Below are 21,568 nucleotides of genomic sequence, written 5' to 3'. Positions count from 1 at the left end.
CTCTAGTTCTTTTAATTGTGATGTTAGGGTGCCGATTTTAGATCTTTCCTGCTTCCTCTTGTGGGCATTTAGTGCTATAAATTTTCCTCTACACACTGCTTCAAATATGTCCCAGATATTATGGTACGTGCCCACAGCTAACATTATACACAATGATGAAAACTGAAAAATTTTCCCCCTAAAATCAGAAAAAAAGACAAAAATGCTCCCTTTCCCAACTTCCATCAAACATTTTATGTGAAGATTTAGCCTGGGCAATTAGGCAAGGAAAAGAAATAGAATACATCAAAATTGGAAAGGAAGACATAAAACTATCTCTGTTTGTAGATAAAATGATCTTTTATATACAAAATCACTTAAACTCCACAAACTTGCTCATTTAATGAATTCAGCCATGTTTCAGGATACACAATCAATACACAAAAATCAGTTGTATATGTATAAACAAACAATTAACAATCTGCAAAGGAAATTAAGAAAACAATTTCATTTACAATAGAATCAAAAAAATAAAATACTTAGGAACAAATTTAACCAAGACAATGCAAGATATATACATTGAAAAACTATAAAACATTGCTGAAAATATTATAGATCTAAATAAATGAGAAGACATCTTGTGTTCATTGATTGGAAAACTTCATATTGCTAAGATGCCAATACTACACAAAGTGACCTAGGAATTCCATGTAATCCTGGTCAAATTTTCAAAGGCGTTTGTCACAGAAATGAAAAAGCTGATTCTAAAATTCAGGTAGAATTGTAAGGGGCCCTGTATAGCCAAAACAATTTAGAGAAAGAAAAATAAAATTAGAAGACTCACATTTCCCTATTTCAAAACTTACTACAGAGCCACAATAATTAAAATATTGTCATAGCAGCATAAGGATGGACATATAAATTAATGGGATAGAATAGAGATTCCAGAAATAAACAGTTACATGTGTGGTCCATTGATTTTTTATTTTTATTTATTTATTTATTTTTGAGACAGAGTCTTGCCCTGTCACCCAGGCTGGAGTATACTGACATGATCTCAGCTCACTGCAACCTCCGCCTCCCAGGTTCAAGCTATTCTCCTGCTTCAGCCTCCAGAGCAGCTGAGATTATAGGCACCTGCCACCACACCCGGCTAAGTTTTGTATTTTTAGTAGCGACGGGGTTTCACCATGTTGGCCAGACTGGTCTTGAACTCCTGACCTCAAGTGATCCACCCGCCTTGGCCTCCCAAACTGCTGGTATTACAGGCATGAGCCACTGCTCCCAGCTGGTCCACTGGTTTTTAACAAGGATGTCGAAATCCTTCAATATGGAAAAAATATTCAACAAAGAATGCTAGAAAAACTGAATATCTACATGCAAAAACAGTGGACATTCTACCTCACACCATGTACAAAAATTAACTCAAAATGAAACACCTAAGTGTAAGAGGGAAAAGTATAAAACTCAGAAAAAATATGTAGTGAGTCTTCAAGACATCGGATTTGGCAATGAAGTCTTAGGTATGCACCAAATGCACACACACACACAAAAAAGATAAATTAGACAGTGTCAACATTAAAAATTTTTGTGCATCAAAGGTTACTACAAAGGAAGTAAAAACACCAACCCCAGAATGGGAGAAAATACTTGCAAATCACATGTCTGATAAGGTTCTAGTACCCAGAACTGTTACAACTCAACAACCAAGTGACAATTGACCAAATTAAAACGTAAAAAGGATTAGAATTGACATTTTTCCAAAGAAGACGTGCAAATGATCAGCCAGCATATGAAAAGATTTTCAACATCATTAGCTATTGGGGAAATACAAATCAAAATGACAGCAGGATACCACTTTATACCCACTAGGGTGGCTATAATTCCTTTAAAATGGAAAAAAAATCAAGTGTTAGGAATGATATGGAAAGATTGCAGCCCTTGTACTTTTCTGTTGGGAAATTCTACTTTTAAGCATATATCCAAGAAACAAGTATTCAAACAGAAACATGTGCATGATGTCCATGGCACTATTTACAATAGCGAAAAAGTGGAAAGAATCCAAATGTCAACTGAGGAACGGATGAACAAAATGCAGTATATGCATAAAGTGGAATATTAATTGGTCTTAAAAAGAATGAAGCACTGGGCTGGGTGTGGTGGTTCACGCCTGTAATCACAGCACTTTGGGAGGCCGAGGTGGGCAGATCACGACATCAGGAGATCAAGACCACTCTGGCTAACATGGTGAAACCCATCTCTACTAAAAATACAAAAACTTAGCTGATTGTGGTGGAACATGCCTGTAGTCCCAGCTTCTCAGGAGGTTGAGGCAGGAGAATCGTTTGAACTCGGGAGGCAGAGGTTGCAGTGAGCAGAGATCGTGCTACTGCACTCCAGCCTGGGCGACAGAGTGAGACTCCTTCTCAAGAAAGAAGAAGAAGAAGAAGAAGAAGAAGAAGAAGAAGAAGAAGAAGAAGAAGAAGAAGAAGAAGAAGAAGAAGAAGAAGAAGAAGAAGAAGAAGAAGGAGGAGGAGGAGGAGGAGGAGGAGGAGGAGGAGGAGGAGGAGGAGGAGAGGGGGAGGAGGAGGGGGAGGGGGAGGGGGAGGGGAGGGGAGGGGGAGGGGGGGAGGAGGAGGAGGAGGAGGCATTAATACATGCTACAATATGAATGAACTTCAAAAACATTATGTTAAGTGAATGAAGCCAGATGTAAAAGGTCACTAATGTATGATTCCATTGATATGAAATATCCAGCATACGTAAATGCAGAGAAACAGAAAGCAGATTAGTGGTTGCTCAGGGCTGGGGGTAAAAGCAGTGGGCAGTGTCTACTTAATGGTTATGTCATTTACTTTTTGTAGGGATAAAAATGTTTGGGAACCAGATAGAAGTTATGGCTATACAACATGGTCAATATAGTAGCTTTCACTAAAATGTACACTTTAAAATGGTTAATTTTATATTACCTGAATTTTACCTCAATTAGAAAATACATAGAGCTTAATGAAAACAAAATAGAATATATTAAAATAGATGGGATGAGTTAAAATAGTGCCGAGAGGAAAAACTACATCATTAAATGTTAATTTTAAAAGGTCTTCTCTTTTTTAAAATGTCTACTGCAAAAATAAAAACTAGTAAAAGAAGAGCAAAGTAAGCCCAAGGTGAACAGAAGGAAGGAATGAACAGAAGGAAGGAATTGGTAAAGCCTTTTTGTTTGTTTGTTTGTTTTGAGACAGAATCTTGCTCTGTCACCCAGACTGGAGTGCAGTGATGCAATCTTGGCTCACTGCAACCTCCGCCTCCCGGGTTCAAGCAATTCTCCTGCCTCACCCTCCTGGGTAGCTGGGATTATAGGCGTGCGCCACCACGCCTGGCTAATTTTTGTATTTTTAGTAGACACTGGGTTTCACCATGTTGGTCAGGCTGGTCTCGAACTCCTGACCTCGTGATCCGCCGGCCTCAGCCTCCCAAAGCGCTGGGATTGCAGGCGTGAGCCACCTTGCCTGGCCCAAAGATCTTTTTAATTAATGAGATTTAATATTAAAAAAACAACCAGCTGGGCACAGTAGCACATAAGTATAATCCCAGCACTTCAAAAGGCTAAGATGGGCAGATAACTTTAGCCAGAAGAGTTTGAGACAAGCCTAGACAACATGACAAAAACCTGTCTCTACAAAAAATATAAAAATTAGCCTGGCATGGTGGTGTGTGTCTGTGGTTCCCGCTACTTGGGAGGCTGAGGATCACTTGAACCCAGGAGGTCGAGGCTGCAATGAACCATGATAGCACCCCTGCACTGCAGCCTAGGCAACAGAGTGAGGTATTGAAAAAACAAAACAAAACAAAACAAAACAGAAAAGTTAATGAAACAAAGAGCTGGTTTTCTAGGAAAAACAAATTAACAAAATTGATAAACCTCTAGCGAAACTGACAAAGATTAAGACAGAGACAGTATATCCAAATATTAGGAATAAAGTAGAGAGTATCTCTATAGAACCTGCAACTATTAAAAAGATAATAAGGAATATTATTTTAAAAGTTACACTTGAAAATTTGACAAGAAAAAAAGACCAATTTCTTAAAAATCTCAAACTTCCAAAACTCAATGAAGATGAAATGTGCAATCTGGATATTTCTATAATTATTAACAAAAATTAATTTAAAAGCTCCTGAATGAAAAATCTATAGGACCAGATGTTTTCACTAGATAATTCTTACAAACATTTAAAGTATAATTAACACTGATTTTACACAAACTCTTCCAGAAAATAGAAAACACTACTCAATTCATCTTATAAAGCTAGTATTACTTTAAAACCAAAATCAGTCAAAGACAGTGCAAACCAAGAAAAGCATAGACCAGCATCTTGTAAACTTAGATGTGGAGGTCTTCATTTGAATTTAAGTAAATCTAATCCAACAGTCTATATTGTAGTTCGTTCAGGTTGCTATAACAAAGTACTATAAACTAGGTAGTTTATAAATAATACAAATTTATTTTTCATAGCTCTGGACACTGGGAAGTCCAACATCAAGTTAACAGCAGATTCATTGTCTGGTGACGGCCTATTTTCTGACTGAAAGATGGCACATGGTTGAAGAAGATAGCTAGCTTCCTGGGGTTTTTTATGAGGGCACTAATCCCAACAATGAGGGTTTTGCCTTCATGATCTAATCACCTTCCAAAATTCCCCACCTCTTAATGGTCTCACCTTGGTGACTAGATTTCAACATATGAATGTTGGAGGGACACAAACATTCAGACCATAGCCGTCTATAAAAAAGAATAATACACCATAAAAGTGTAAGAGTTAGTCTATCTATGTCTGCAGGGTTCTTTCAATATTTAAAAAGCAGTTTTGCTGGACTGAGCTGGTTGCCTTCTGTTATTGTGGCGGTGACTCACTTCATCCGAACTTCTTGATACTTTTGCTTCTGGAGGTCATATTTCTCTAAGATCTTCCAGAAAAAAAGTCTTAAAGCCACCGTAGCCTTTTTTCCAGTCCAACTCTTAAATTTTTTCCTCCTCTTCCCCAATAATGACATGAGTGTGGATCCAGCTTGTCCACAAAGCCTGCCTTGCTCCGAAGCATCCGACTGTAAAGACTCTTCACCTACACCTGTAATTTGTGGGCCTGAAGAAAACTATCCATTCTTGCAATTGTCTTCTGCTGAGATGCCTCACACAGAGACTGTCTCTCCTCTTCCTTCCTCCATGGATCTGCTTATTCAGGACAGCCCTGATTCTTCCACCAGTCCCAAAGGCAAACAACCCACTTCTGCAGAGAAGAGTGCCACAAAAAAGGAAAACAAGGTCCCGGTCAAGAAACAGAAGACCAGAACTGTGTTCTCTTCCAACCAGCTGTGTGTACTCAATGATAGATTTCAGAGACAGAAATACTTCAGCCTCCAGCAGATGCAAGAACTTTCCAACATCCTGAACCTCAGCTACAAAGGTGAAGACCTGGTTCCAGAACCAGAGAACAAAATCTAAGAGGTCGCAGAGAAACAACTGGCCAAAGAATAGCAATGGTGTGATTCAGAAGGCCTCAGCACGTACCTATCCCAGTCTCGACTCTTCCTACCACCAGGGATGCCTGGTGAACGTGACTGGAAACCTTCCAATGTGGAGCAACCAAACCTAGAACAATTCAACCTGGAGCAACCAGATCCAGAACATCCAGTCCTGGAGCAACCACTCCTGGAACACTCAGACCTGGTGCACCCAGTCCTGGAACAATCAGGCCTGAAACAGTTCCTTCTATAACTATGGAGAGGAATCTCTGCAGTCCTGCATGCAGTTCTAGCCAAATTTTCCTGACTTGGAGGTTTCCTTGGAAACTGCTGGGGAAAGCCATAATGTAGTACAGCAGACCACTAGGTATTTTAGTACTCCACAATTCATAGATTTATTCCTGAAGTACTCCACAAACATGCAACCTTAAGATGTGTGAAGATGAGTGAAGTCGACATTACTCAGTTTCAGTCTGGGCACTGGCTGAATCCTTCCTCTCCCCTCCCTTTCCTCATAGGATTTCTGTTGTTTGGAAACCACGTGTTCTGGTTTCCATTATGCCTACCCAGTCAATTTGATGGAGGGTGGGGAATGCTTGGAGCCTAATCAGAGAGGTTTCTTTCTTTTTTCCTATTAGATCTTCCTGGAGAAAAGACATTTTAATAACCTTGGCTGCTAAGGACAACATGATAGAAGCTGTCTCTGGCTTTAGATAAGTAGATCTAATACTAGTTTGGATACCTTTAGGGTTTAGAATCTAACCTCAAGAATAAGAAACAAAAGTACAAATGGGTGTGATGAAGGTATATTCCTATTGTTTGGGATTGGGCTTTACTTATTTTTAGAAAAAAAATATTGAGTCCGGGTGTGGTGGCTCATGCCTGTAATCCCAGCACTTTGGGAGGCCAAGTCAGGCAGATCACCTCAGGTTAGGAGTTCAATACCAGTCTGGCCAACATGATGAAACCCTCTCTCTACTAAAACATAAAAATTAGCCTGGTGTGGTCTCAGGAGCCTGTAATCCCAGCTACTCGGGAGACTGAGGCAGGAGAATCACTTGACCCCAGGAGGTGGAGGTTGCAGTGAGTCGAGATAGAGTCACAGCAATCCAGCCTGGGTGACAGAGCCAGATTCTGTCTCAAAAAAATAAAATAAAATAAAATAAAATAAAATAAAAACTCTATTGAGGTGAAGGGTGAAGGACTGAGGTGAAGGGTGAAGAGTTAAGCTATAACACACTTCGTTGACTTCCTCAGCCCTTTATGGCTCTGTTTTACTATACCCCCTATTTTGTTGGTTATGCTAATATTTGTGGAAAGAAGTCTTGTATTTGCTGCGTTATAATGATATCAATACTACTTTGGCTGGTTTAAGTACAAATGAATAAAACAACCATTTTTTCTTTAAAAATATTTAAAAAGCAACAAATGTAATATCAATGGGCTAAAGAAGAAAAACTGTATGATCATATTAACTGATAGAGAAATAACATTCAACAAAACTCAGTAACCATTAATAATAAAAACTCTCGGCAAACTAGGAATACAGGGAAATCTGATACAGAGTGTCTACATTATACCTAAGGTTGGCATGATATTTAATAATTAAAGACTGAATGCTTTCCCATAAAATTGGGAACAAATCAAGAATGTTCACTCCCTGTAATCCCAGCACTTTGGGAGGCCGAGGCAGGCAGATCACAAGGTCAAGAGTTCGAGACCAGCCTGACCAACATGGTGAAACCCCCGTCTCTACTAAAAATACAAAAATTACCCGGGCATGGTGTTGGGTGCCTGTAGTCCCAGCTACTCAGGAGGCTGAGGCAGGAGAATCCTTGAACCTGGGAGGCGGAGGTTGCAGTGAGCCAAGATTGCATCACTGCACCCCAGCCTGGGCAACAGAGAGAGACTCTGTCTCAAAAAAAAAAAAAAAAAAAAGAAATATATATATAAAATAAAAAAGAATGTTTACTCTTATCTCTCTTTTTGTTGTTGTTGTTGTTGTTGTTGAGACAGAGTCTTGCTTTGTCACTCAGGCGGGAGCGCAGTGGTGTGATCTCAGCTCACTGCAACCTCCATCTCCCTGGTTCAAGCGATTCTCCTGCCTCAGTCTCCTGAGTAACTGAGATTACAGGCATGTGCCACCATACCCAGCCAATTTTTGTATTTTTAGTAGAGACGAGGTTTCACCATGTTGGCCAAGATGGTCTCGATCTCCTGACCTTGTGATCTGCCTACCTTGGCCTCCCAAAGTACTGTGATTACACACATCAGCCACCGCGCCTGGCCCTTATCACTCTTGTTTCTAGCCATCACAATAAAGCAAAAGAGGAAACAAAAGAAAACAGATTGTGAAGGGAGAAGTAAAATTGTCCCTATTTACATGTGAAATGATGATGTACGTAGGAAATATCAAGAGATATACAAAAAACTTATTAGAACTAATATGGGAACTCATCAAGGTCACAGGACACAACAACACACAAAAATCATTTGCATTTTTATATAGTAATAATGACCATGTGGAAATCAAAATTTAAAACACAATATAATGTACAATCACTCAAAGAAAATATTTAGTTATACATACAAGAAAACATGTATAGTTCTGTAGGCTAAAAATTACCAATGCTAATGAGAGAAAACAATGAAGATCTGAATAAATAGAAAGCCATTTGTATTCCTCCACACTCGCATTGCTATAAAGAACTACCTGAGACTGGATAATTTATTTTAAAAAAGAGGCTTAATTGGCTCATGATTCCACAGACTGTACAGGAAGCATGTCTGAGGAGGCCTCAGGAAATTGACAATCATGGCAAAAGGTGAAGAGGAAAGAAGCACATCTTACAAGGCCAAAGAAGGATGAAGAAAGGGTGAAGGGGGAGGTGCTACACACTTTTAAACAACTAGATCTTGTGAGAACTCACTATGACAAGAACAGCAAGGGGGAAGTTTTCCCCCAGGATCCAATCACCCCCTACAAGGCCCCTTATCTAACATTAGGGATTATAATTTGACATGAGATTTGGGTGGGGACATAAATTCAAACTGTATCATTCTGCCCTGGATCTTCTCAAATCTCATATACTTCTCACATTGTAAAATACAATAATCCCTTCTCAACAGTCCCCCAAGTCTTAACTCATTTCAAGATTAACTCAGAAGTCCATAGTGCAAAGTCTCATTTGAGACAAGGCAAATCCCTTTCACCTACGTGAAAGTCTGTAAAATCAAAAACAAGTTAGTTATTTCCAAGATACAGTCAGGTACAGGCATTGGGTAAATACAATTATTCTAAAAGGGAGAAATCAGGCAAAACAAAGAGACTACAGGCCCCATGCAAGTCCACAACCCAGCAGGGCAGTCATTAAATCTTAAAACTCCAAAATAACCTCTTTTGACTCCATGTCTCAAATCCAGGCCACACTGATGCAAGGGTTGGGCTCCCAAGGCCCAGAGCATGCGTTCCCCTGTGGCTCTGCAGGGTACAGCTCCCTCAGCTGCTTTCATGGGCTGGCATTGAGTCCCTGTAGCTTTTTAAGATGCATGGTGGAAGCTGTCAGTGGATCTACCATTCTGGGGTCTGGAGGATGGTGGCTGTCTTCTCACAGCTCCACTATGCAGTGCCCCAGTGGAGACTTTGTGTAGGGGATCCACCCCACATTTCCCCTCCTCACTGCCCTACTAGAGGTTCTCCATGAGGTCTCTGCTCCTGCAGCAGACTTCTGAATGGACATCTAGGTGTTTCCATACATCCTCCAAAATCTAGGTGGAGGCTCCCAAGCCTCAACTCTGTCCTTATGTGCACCTGGAGGCCTAACACCATGTTGAAACTGTCAAGACTTACAGCTTGCACTCTGTGGAGCAGTGGTCTGAGACCTGTCTCGGGCCACTTTTAGTCATAACTGGAGCTGGAGTGACTAAGATGCAGGGTGCAGTGTCCCAAGGTTGAGCAGGGCAGCGGGCTCTGGGCCTGGCCATGAAACTATTCTTCCCTTCTAGGCCAGGCCTGTGATGAGAGGGGTTACCACAATGGTCTCTGAAATGCCTTCAAGGCATTTTCCCCATTGTCTTGGCTATTAACATTCAGCTCCTCTTAATTTATGCAAATTTCTGCAGCTGGCTTGAATTTCTCCCAAGAAAATCAAATTTTTTTCTACCACATGGTTAGGCTGAACATTTTCTAAACTTTTATGTTCTGCTTCCCTTTCAAATATAAGTTCCAGTTTCAGATCATCTCTTTGCTCATGCATATGATCATACAGTGTTAGAAGCAGTCTGGCGACATTCTGAATACTTTGCTGCTTAGAAATTTCTTCCATCAGATACCCTAAATCATCACTCTCAAGTTCAAAGTTCCACAGATCCCTAGAGCAGGGGCACAATATTGCCAGTCTCTTTGCTAAAGCATAGCAAGAATGACCTTTTTTCTAGTCCTCAATAAGTTCCTCATCTCCATCTGAAACGTCCTGAGCCTGGGTTTTATTGTCTATATCACTATCAGTATTTTGGTCACAACCATTCAACAAATCTCTAAGAAGTTCCAAACTTTCCCTCAACTTGCTGTCTTCTATTGAGCTCTACAAACTGTTCCAACCTCTGCCCATTGCCCAGTTCTAAAGTTACTTACAGATTTTCAGGTATCTTTATAGCAATGCCCCACTCCTAGGTACCAATTTTCTGTATTAGTCTATTCTCTCATTGTTATAAAGAAATACCTGAGACTGGGTAATTTGCAAAGAAAGGAAGTTTAATTGGCTCATGGTTCTTCAGACTGTACAGGAAGCATGGCTGGGGAGGCCTCAGGAAATTTACAATGATGGTGGAAGGCAAAGAAAAAGGAAACATGTTTTACAAGGCCAGAGCAGGAGGAAAAGAGGGTGAAGTGGGAGATGTTACATACTTTTAAACAACCAGATCTCATGAGAGCTCACTCACTATCATGATAACAGCAAGGGGGAAATGCACTCCTATGATCCACTCACCTCTCACCAGGCCCCTCCTCGAACACTGGGGATTACAATTCAACATGAGATTTGGGCGAGGACACAAATCCAAACCATATCAGCATTCTACGTCCATGGATTGGAAGACTAAACATTCTTAGTATGGCAATACTATTCAAATTGAGCTAGAAATTCAACACAATTCCTAACAGAACCCCAGCTAAGTTATTTGTAGAAATTGACAAGCTGATCCTAAAATTCGTATGTAAATTCAAAGAAACCAAAATAGCCAAAACAATTTTTAAAAAGAAGAGCAATAATGGAATACTAGTACTTCTTAATTTCGAATTTTACTACACAGCTACTGTAGTCAATGCAGTGTGCTACCTGCATAAGGACAGACACATAAAATTTTTAGTTCTGAAATAAACCTTCATATTTACAGTCAATGATTTTCAACAAAAATGCCAAGACAGTTCAATTGGGAAAGAATAATCTTTAAAAAACAGTGCTAGGACAATTGGATAAACACACATAAAAAATAAAGTTGAACCCCCTACTTGACACCATATATAACAATTAACTCAAAATTGGTAAAATGTAAGAGCTGAAACTATAGCACTCTTAGAATAAAATATTAGGAGTAAATCTTTGTAACCTTCTATGAAGCAATGATTTCTTAGATATGACACTATAGGCAAAAGGAACAAAAGAAAAAATAGGTAAACTGGACATCATCAAAGTTAAAACCTTTGTGCTTCAAAGGATGCTATCAAGAAAGTAGAAAGGCAACCCATAGAATGTAAAAATACATTTGTAAAACATACATCTAATAGGGGACTTAAATCTAAAATATATAAAGAAAATTTTAACATCAACAATAAAAAACAACATAAGTAGGTAAAGGATCTATATAGACATTTCTCCAAAGAAAATATTTAAATGGCCAATAAACATATGGAAAGTTTCCCAACATTATTTTTTATTATGGTAGCGAAAATTAAAACCACAGTGAGATAACACTTTACACCCACTGGAATAGTATCTTAGTTAATTTTGTGTTGCTATGAAAGAATACCTGAGACTGGGTAATTTATGAAGAAAAGAGATTTATTTTGCTCACAGTTCTACAGGCTGAGAAGTTCAAGGGCACAGCCCTGGTTTCTGATGAGGGCTTTTTTGCTGCATCACAACATGGCAAAGAGGGTCAAAGGGGAAGCAGGCACCTGTGAAGACAGGAAAATCTGAGGGACATCCTGACTTTATAATAATCTACTCTCACGGTAACTAATCCATTCCTACAAGAACTAATCCAGTCTTGCAAGAGTAAGAACCCACTGCTACGAGAATGTCACCAAGCCATCCACAAGGAATCAGTTTCAATTACCCAAATACTACTTACCAGGCCCCACCTCCCAACATCACCACACTGGGAATCAAATTTCAGCATGAACTTTCCTAGGGACAAACAAACTATATCCAAACAATAGCAGATGGCTACAATTTTAAAATGATAAAAATAAATGCTAGCAAGAATGTATACAAATTGAAATTCTAAAACATTGCATCCAAGATTGTAAAATGGTGCAGCTGCTTTTGAAGACTGACAGTTTCTCAAAACATTAAACAGAGTTATCATACAGATCATATAGATATAGATAGTTCTATTTCTAAGTATTTACTCAAGGTAATTTTGAATGTATGTTTACACAAAAACTTCTTCATGAAAAATACAGTAGCATTGCTCATAAAGCCAAAAAGAGAATCAGATATTTACCAATTGATGAATAGGTAAATAAAATGTAGTATATCCATACAATGGAATATTATTCAGCTTTAAAAACAACAAAATACTGACACGTGTTACAATATGGATGAAACTTGAAAATACTATGCTAAGTGAAAGAAGCCAGACAAAAATCATTAAATATTGCATGATTCCATTTATATGAAATGTCTAGAAAAGGCAAATTTATAGAGGAAGAGAGTAGATTAGTGGTTTTCTTGGGGTGAAGTGATATGGAGGAGTAGGATTGGCAGTGGTTTCTCACACAAATGATTCATAGTTTGTTTTGGGAATAATAAAAATATTCTAAAATTGATTTTGGTTATGGATGCATAATAGGTACCAAAAGCTATTAAATTGTACATGTCAGGCCGGGCGCTGACATGTGATTCATGCCTGTAATCCTAGCTCTTTGGGAGGCCAAGGTGGGTGGATCACCTGAGGTCAAGAGTTCTCGACTAGCCTGGCCAACATGGCAAAACTTCATCTCTACTAAAAATACAAAAATTAGCCAGGCATGGTGGCATGCTCCTGTAATCCCAGCTATTCAGGAGACTGAGGCAGGAGAATCGCTTGAACCCAGGAGGCAGAGGTTGCAGTGAGCTGGGATCATGCCACTGCACTCCATCCTGGGTGATAAGAGCAAAACTGTGTCTCAAAAAAAAAAAAAAAATTATACATGTCAAATGGGTGATTGTGTAAAACAAATTATATTTCAATAAAATTGTTTTAAAGAAACTAAACATGGTACTACCATAGACACAGCAATTGCACTCTTGGGCATTTATTTAGAGAAATGAAACATGTTCACACACACAAAAAAATGAACACATTAATTAGACACAAATGTGAATAGCAGCTTTCTTTGTAATATCCAAGAATTGGACTCAACCCAGGTCCTTCAATGGGTGAATGGTTAAACAAACTGTGGTACATCCATCCCATGTAATACTACTCAGCAATAAAAATGAACAAATGACTGATACATGAATTGCCTATCCTGGACATTTTATTTAACTAGAAACATGCAATATGCAATCCTTTTTGTCTGGCTTCTTTCACTTAGCATATTTTCAAGGCTCATCCGTATTGTAACATATATCAGCACTTTGTTCTTTTTATGGCTAAATAATATTCCATTGTATCTATATATAACACATTTTGCTTATCCATTCATTAATTTATTTATATTTGTTTTTACTTTTGGCTGTATGAATAATGCTTCTGTACTATTTGTTAATAACATATCTCCAGGTAATTATACTGAATTTAAAAATTAAAACCAAAATGTTACATATTGTATAATTCCATTTATTTAATATTTTTTAAACAAATATTTAGAATGAGAACAGATTAATAGTTGCCAGTTGTTTGGGACAGAGACCAGAGGGAGGTGGGTGTGGTTATTAAAGAGTAACGTGAGTAATTCTTCTTATAGAACTGTTCTGTATCTTGACTGTGGGGGTGCACACACAAACTTACATATGTGGTAAAATTTTATAACACTAAGTACACACATACAAATAAGGCTAAATAAAATGGTGAAGTCTGAATAAGATCTGTGGATTGTATCAATGTCAATATTTTGGTATCAGCAATGGGTCTGATTTCTTGAGAGATAGCACTGTCCTGTCTAGTCCTGGCCCTCTGATTGAATCTCCTTAATTTATGGGACTTTATGCTTCCTTAAAGGGCCAGTGTGGAGGGGGTGAGGGCAGGTCAAAAGAGTGTCTCTGGTCAGCATCAAATAGCTTTCCTGTGCTTTGTTATTTGTTTGTTTGTTATGGAAGATGCATTGTTTTGAATGTTGTACCTGTCTGGCATCAATGGGCCCTGCTGACTGACCCTTTTGGCTTTGAATCCTTGGGTGAAAGTAAACACAGCCTTTAGCTCTGGGATGAAGCTGGAGGCTTTGAGGGATGAGTTGCCTTATGTTTGTAATTACTCAACCAGACAGCTTTTCCTGCCCTCTTCTACAAGTAATCAGTAGGGAGCATAATTTTCCAAATCTTTTTCATGGCTCTGCATACACTACCTGGTACGTGCTCCTCTACTGCCGCCTGTGTTCTTGGAAGGAATTCCATTTAGAGAAGAGTTAGCCAAAGTGGATCCACAATGCCCTACCTTCAGGTACATCGGGTTGTGTCAGCCACCTCACTTTACCCTTCTGAGTCCCCAAGGGGAATTTACTTATCCAAGTCTACTTCTTCTCTTCCTCCTCTTCCCCTTCAGTGATAGTCATAATGGTTCTTGGATCACAACAAGGCCATGTGTGTTGACACAGGCCAAGGCAGACCACATGAATGCCAACAACATCAAAAACATTTAGATGGCTGGATACATTTTGTATCTCAATACTCAACCCTCAACTACCTCAATAGGAATGGAAAGAAAGTATATACAATAAGTCACATTCAGGGTAAGGTCATCTGAAAAACATGTCCTTTGACTAATTCCACTGCATTCTTCAAATCTGTCAAAAGACTGATTTAATTTTAATGAAACATGTGCTGGGCCCCTGCTATTTGCAAAGTCCTGCCATAGACACCATGGAGGATAAGAAAAAAACTAGTTTCTATTCTTAAGGCACAAGCAGTTGCAAAAGCTAAAATTAAACTCAAATTAAGGAAGAAATCAAATATATGACTAAAAGAAAATATTCTGAATGCTTAAACCCATGCATCTGTGTGCATACACATACACCATAAACAAAGTTGACAAATGGGAGGAAGGGTATATTTAAATTATCTTTAACAAAGGATATATTTCATGAATTGTATAAATAATTATTTTAAATCATAAAGAAAAATCAATTCCTCAATTTAAAAAAAGGCAAGGAACATGGAAAGGCAATTCAAATGAGAACAAACACGAGTAATCAGTACCCATGAGAAAAAGTCATTTATATTTAAAAAAAAAAATTTTAATTTAAATATTTAACCTGTTAATTCAGCACCTAATAACATAAAAGAAGATGGTTAGAATTAACCACATGGAAATACAAATTAATACAACTTTTTGATGTATAAATTAACACAACAGTTTGGCCATACACATTAAAACTTTAGGTAGGTTGCAAGCAAGATGGCCAAATAGGAACATCTCCAGTCTGCAGCTCCCAGCGAGGTCAATGCAGAAGGTGGGTGACATCTGCATTTCCAACTAAGGTACTCAGCTCATCTCATAGGGAATGGTTAGACAATGGTTGCAGACATGGAGGGTGAGCTGAAGCAGAGTGGGGCATTACCTCACCCGAGAAGCACAAGGGGTCAGTGAACTCCCTCCCTAGACAAGGGAAGCCTTGAAAGACTGTGACTTGAGGAACGATGCTCTCTGACCCAGATACTACGTTTTTCCCATGGTCATCGCAACTGGCAGACCAGGAGATTCCCCCTGGTGCCTATGCACCAGGGTACTGATTTTCAAGCACAAAACTGGGTGGCCATTTGGGCAGACATTGAGCTAGCTGCAGGAGTGTTTTTTCATACCCCAGTGGTGTCTGGAATGCCAGTGAGACAGAACCATTCACTCCCCTGGAAAGGAGGCTGAGGCCAGGAAGCCAAGTGATCCAGCTTAGTGGATCCTACCCCCATGGAGCCCAGCAAGCTAAGATCCACTGGCTTGAAATTCTTGCTGCCAGCACAGCAGTCTGAAGTCAACCTGGGAGGCTCAAGCTTGGTGGGGGGAGGGGAATCTGCTGTTACTGAGGCTTGTGTCAGTGGTTTTCCCCTCACAGTGTAAACAAAGCCACAGAGAAGTTCCAACTGGCACAGCCCTCCACAGCTCAGAAAACCCTCTGAAGCCAGATTGCCTCTCTAGATTCCTCTTCTCTGGGCAGGGCATCTCTGAAAAATAAGACAACAGCCCCAGTCAGGACTTATCGATAAAACACCCAACTCCCTAGGACAGAGCACCTGGGGGAAGGGGCAGCTGTGGGCGCAGCTTCAGCAGACTTAAACATTTCTGTATGCCAGCACTGAAGAGAGCAGTGGATCTCCCAGCACAGTGCTCCAGCTCTGCTAAGGGACAGACTGGCTCCTCAAGTGGATCCCTGACCTCTGTGCCTTCTGACTAGGAGACACCTCCAAGCAGGTGTTGACAGACACCACATACAGGAGAGCTCCAGCTGGTATCTGGCAGGTGCCCCTCTGGGGCGAAGCTTCCAGAAGAAGGAACAGGCAGCAATCTTTGCTGTTCTGCAGCCTCCACTTGTGATACCCAGGCAAACAGGGTCTGGAGTGGACCGCCACCAAACTCCAGCAGACCTGCAGCAGAGGAGCCTAACTATTACAAGGAAAACTAACAAACAGAAAGGAATAGCATCAACATCAACAAAAAGGACATCCACACAGAAACCCCATCCAAAAGTCACCAACATCAAAGACCAAAGGTAGATAAATCCACGAAGATGGGGAGGAATCCACGCAAAAAGGCTGAAAATTCCAAAAATGCCTTTTCTCCTCCAAAGGATTACAACTCCTCACCAGCAAGGAGACAAAACTGGATGGAGAATGAGTTTGATGAATTGACAGAAGTAGACTTCAGAAGGTGGGTAACAACAAACTCTTCAAAGGTAAAGGAGCATGGCCTAACCCAGTGCAAGGAAGCTAAGATCCTTGAAAAAATGTTAGATGAATTGCTAACTGGAATAACCAATTTAAAGAAGAACATAAATAACCAGATGGACCTGAAAAACACAGCACAAGAACTTTGTGAGCATACACAAGTATCAATAGCTGAATTGATCCAGCAGAAAAAAAAGATATCAGATATTGAAATCAGCTTAATGAAATAAAGCGTGAAGACAAGATTAGAGAAAAAAAATAATAAAAAGGCATGAACAAAGCATCCAAGAAATATGGGACTATGTGAAAAGACCAAACCTACGTTTGATTGGTGTACATGAAAATGATGAGGAGAATGGAAACAAGTTGGAAAACTCTCTTCAGGATATTATCCAGAAGAACTTCTGCATGCTATCAAGACAGGCCAACATTCAAATTCGGGAAATACAGAGAGCACCACAGTGATACTCATCGAGAGAGCAACCCCAACACACATAATCATCAGATTCACCAAGGTTGAAATGAAGTAAAAAATGTTAAGGGCAGCCAGAGAGAAAGGTTGGGTTACCCACAAAGGGAAGCTCATCAGACTAACAGTGGATCTCTCTGCAGAAACCCTACAAGCCAGAAGAGAGTGGGGGTCAATATTCAACATTCTTAAAGAAAATAATTTTCAACCCAGAATTTCATATCCAGCTTCATAAGATGGAAAGGAAAAACCCTTACCAGCCACCACAAAAACATGCCAAATTGTAAAGACCATCGATACTATGAAGAAACTGCATCAACTAATGGCCAAAATAACCAGCCAGCATCATAATGACAGGATCAACTTCACACATAACAATATTAACCTTAAATGTAAATAGGCAAAATGTCCCAGTTGAAAGACACAGACTGGCAAATTGGATAAAGAGATGAGACCCATCGATGTGTTGTATTCAGGAGACTCATCTCACTTGCAAAGACACATATAGGCTGAAAATAAAGAGATGGAGGAATATTTCCAAAGCAAATGGAAAGCAAAAGATAGCAGGGGTTGCAATCCTGGTCTCTGATAAAACAGACTTGAAACCAACAAAGATAAAAAGAGACAAAGAAGGGCATTAACATTAGGTAAAGGGATCAATGCAAGAAGAGCTAACTATCCTAAATATATATGTACCCAATACAGGAGCATGCAGATTCATACAGCAAGTTCTTGGAGACCTACAAAGAGACTTAGACTTCCACATAATGATAGTGGGAGACTTTAATACACCGTTGTCAATATTAGACAGATAAACAAGACAGAAAATTAACAAGGATATCCAGGACTTGAACTCAGCTTTGGACCAAGCAGAACTAATACACATTTACAGAACTCTCTATCCCCAATCAACAGAATATACATCCTTCACAGCCCCACATCACACTTATTCTAAAATTGACCATATAATTGGAAATAAAGCACTCCTTAGCAAATGAAAAAACACGGAAATCATAATGGTCTCTCAGATCACAGTGCAATCAAATTAGAACTCAGGATTAAGAAACTCACTCAAAACCACACAACAACTACATGGAAACTGAACAACCTGCCCCTGAATGACTACAGGGGAAATAACGAAATTAAGGCAGTTATAAATAAGTTCTTTGAAATACATGAGAACAAAGACACAGTGTACCAGAATCTCTGGGACACAATTAAAGCAGTGTCTAGAGGGAAATTTATAGCACTAAATGCCCACAAGAGAAAGCAGGAAAGATCTAAAATTGACACCCTAACATCACAATTAAAAGAACTAGAGAAGCAAGAGTAAACAAATTCAAAAGCTAGCAGAAGGCAAGAAATAACTAAAATCAGAGCAGAACTGAAGGAGATAGAGACACGAAAAACCCTTCAAAAAAAATCAATGAATCCAGAAGCTGGATTTTTGAAAAGATCAACAAAATAGACCACTATCCAGACTAATAAATAAGAAAGGAGAGAAGAATCATAGATGCAATAAAAAATGATAAAAGGAATATGACAACTGATCCCACAGAAATACAAACTACTATCAGAGTTTGTATTCAACTCTGCGTATAAACACCCTTACGCAGATGAACTAGAAAATCTAGAAGAAATGGATAAATTCCTGGACACATACACTCTCCCAAAACTAAACCAGGAAGAAGTCAAATCCTTGAATAGACCCATAACACCTTCTGAAATTGAGGCAGTAATTAATAGCCTATCAACCAGAAAAAGTCCAGGACCAGACAGATTGACAGCCAAATTCTACCAGAGGTACAAAGAGGAGCTGGTATCATTCCTTCTGAAACTATTCCAAACAATAGAAAAAGAGGGACTGCTCCCTAACTTATTTTATGAGACCAGCATTGTCCTGATACCAAAACCTAGCAGAGACACACACACACACACAAAGAAAATTTCAGGCCAAGATCCCAGAGGAACATCAATGCGAAAATCCTCAGAAAAATACGGGAAAAGTGAATCCAGCAGCACATTAAAAAGCTTATCCACCATGATCAAGTTGGTTTCATCCCTGGGATGCAAGGCTGGCTCAACATATGCAAATCAATAAACGTAATCCATCACATAAACAAACCAATGACAAACTCCACATGATTATCTCAATAGATACAGAAAAGGCTTTTGATAAAATTCAACACACATTCATGCTAAAAACTCTCAATAAACTAGCTATTGATGGAATGCATCTCAAAATAGTAAGAGCTATTTCTGACAAACCCACAGCCAATATCATACTGAATGGGCAAAACTAAAAGCATTCCCTTTGAAAACCAGCACGAGACAAAGATGCCCTCTCCCACCGCTCTTATTCAAAATAGTATTGGAAATTCTATCCAAGGCAATCAGGCAAGAAAAAGAAATAAAGGGTATTCATTTAGGAAATGAGGAAGTCAAATTGTCCCTGTTTGCAGATGACATGATTGTATTTTTAGAAAACCTTGTTGTCTCAGCCCAAAATCTCCTTAAGCTGATAAGCAACTTCAGCAAAATCTCAGGATAGAAAATCAATGTGCAAAAATCACAAGCATTCCTATACACCAATAATAGACAGAGAGCAAAACCATGAGTGAACTCCCATTCACAATTGCTACAAAGAGAATAAAATACCTAGGAATCTAACTTACAAGGAATGTGAAGGACCTCTTCAAGGAGAACTACAAACCACTGCTCAAGGAAATAAGAGGGGACACAAACAGGTGGAAAGACTGGCTCATGAAGAGGAAGAGTTGATATTGTGAAAATGGCCATACTGTCCAAAGTAATTCATAGATTCAATGCTGTACCCATCAAGCCACCACTGACTTTCTTCACAGAATTAGAAATACTACCTTAAATTTCATATGGACCAAAAAAGTGCCCACAGAGCCAAGACAATCCTCAGCAAAAAGGACAAAGCTGGAGGCTCATGCTACCTGACTTCAAACTATACTACAAGCCTACAGTAACCAAAACAGCATGGTACTGGTACCAATACAAATATATAGACCAATGGAACAGAACACAGGCTTTAGAAATAATGCCACACATCTACAACCATCTGATCTTTGACAAACCTGACAAAAACAAGCAATGAGGAAATAATTCTCTATTTAATAAATCATGTTGGGAAAACTGGCTAGCCATATACAGAAAACTGAAACTGGACCCCTTCCTTACACCTTATACAAAAATTAATTCATGATGAATTAAAGATGTAAATGTAAGACCTAAACCATAAAAACCCTAGAGAAAAACCTAGGCAAAACCATTCAGGACATAGGCATGGGCAAGGACTTCATGACTGAAACACAAAAAGCAATGGCAACAAAAGCCAAAATTGACAAATGAGATCTAATTGAACTAAAGAGTTTCTGCACAGCAAAAAACAAAACAAAACAAAACAAAAAACAAACAAAAAAAAAAAACAAACAAAAAAAACCTCTCATCAGAGTGAACCAGCAACCTACAGAATGGAAGAAAATTTTTGCAATCTATCCATCTGGTAAAGGGCTAATATCCAGAATCTACAAAGAACTTAAATTTACAAGAAAAAAATCAAACAACCTCATCAAAAAGTGGGCAAAGGATATGAACAGACACTTCTCAAAAGAAGACATTTGTGCAGCCAAGAAACATATGAAAAAAAGCTCATCATCATTGGTCTTTAGTGAAATGCAAACCAAAACCACAATGAGATACCATTTCACAGCAGTTAGAATGGCGATTATTAAAAAGTCAGGAAACAACAGATGCTGGAGAGGATGTGGAGAAATAGGAATGCTTTTGCATTGTTGGTGGGAGTGTAAATTAGCTCAATCATTGTGGAAGACAGTGTGGCGATTCCTCAGAGATCCAGAACCAGAAATACCATTTGACCCAGCAATCCCATTACTGGGTATATATCCAAAGGATTATAAATCATTCTACTACAAAGACACATGTACACGTATGTTTATTGCAGCACTATTCACAAGAGCAAAGACTTGGAACCAACCCAAATGCCCATCAATGATAGACTGGATAAAGAAAATGTGGCACATATACACCATGAAATACTATGCAGCCATAAAAAAGGATGAGTTCGTGTCCTTTGCAGGGACATGGATGAAGCTGGAAACCATCATTCTCAGCAAACTAACACGGGAACAGCAAAGCAAACACCACATGTTCTCACTTATAAGTGGGAGTGGAACAATAAGAACATATGGACACAGGGATGGGAATATCACACACTGGGGCCTGTCAAGAGATAGAGGGCTAGGGGAGGGAT

The 21,568-nt window shown here is 39.2% G+C and overlaps 1 pseudogene; it reads left to right on the top strand.

Moving 5' to 3' along the window:
- The first annotated feature begins 4,770 nt into the window (after positions 1 to 4,770).
- On the top strand, positions 4,771 to 5,939 carry LOC102143395 (homeobox protein NANOG pseudogene; annotated as a pseudogene).
- Positions 5,940 to 21,568: the final 15,629 nt, after the last annotated feature.

This window comes from Macaca fascicularis, chromosome X (assembly GCF_037993035.2).
Source record: "Macaca fascicularis isolate 582-1 chromosome X, T2T-MFA8v1.1".
In the NCBI taxonomy this organism is placed as follows: domain Eukaryota; kingdom Metazoa; phylum Chordata; class Mammalia; order Primates; family Cercopithecidae; genus Macaca; species Macaca fascicularis.
Note: the sequence above shows the minus strand (reverse complement) of the source record. Positions and strands in the feature narration are given on the sequence as shown.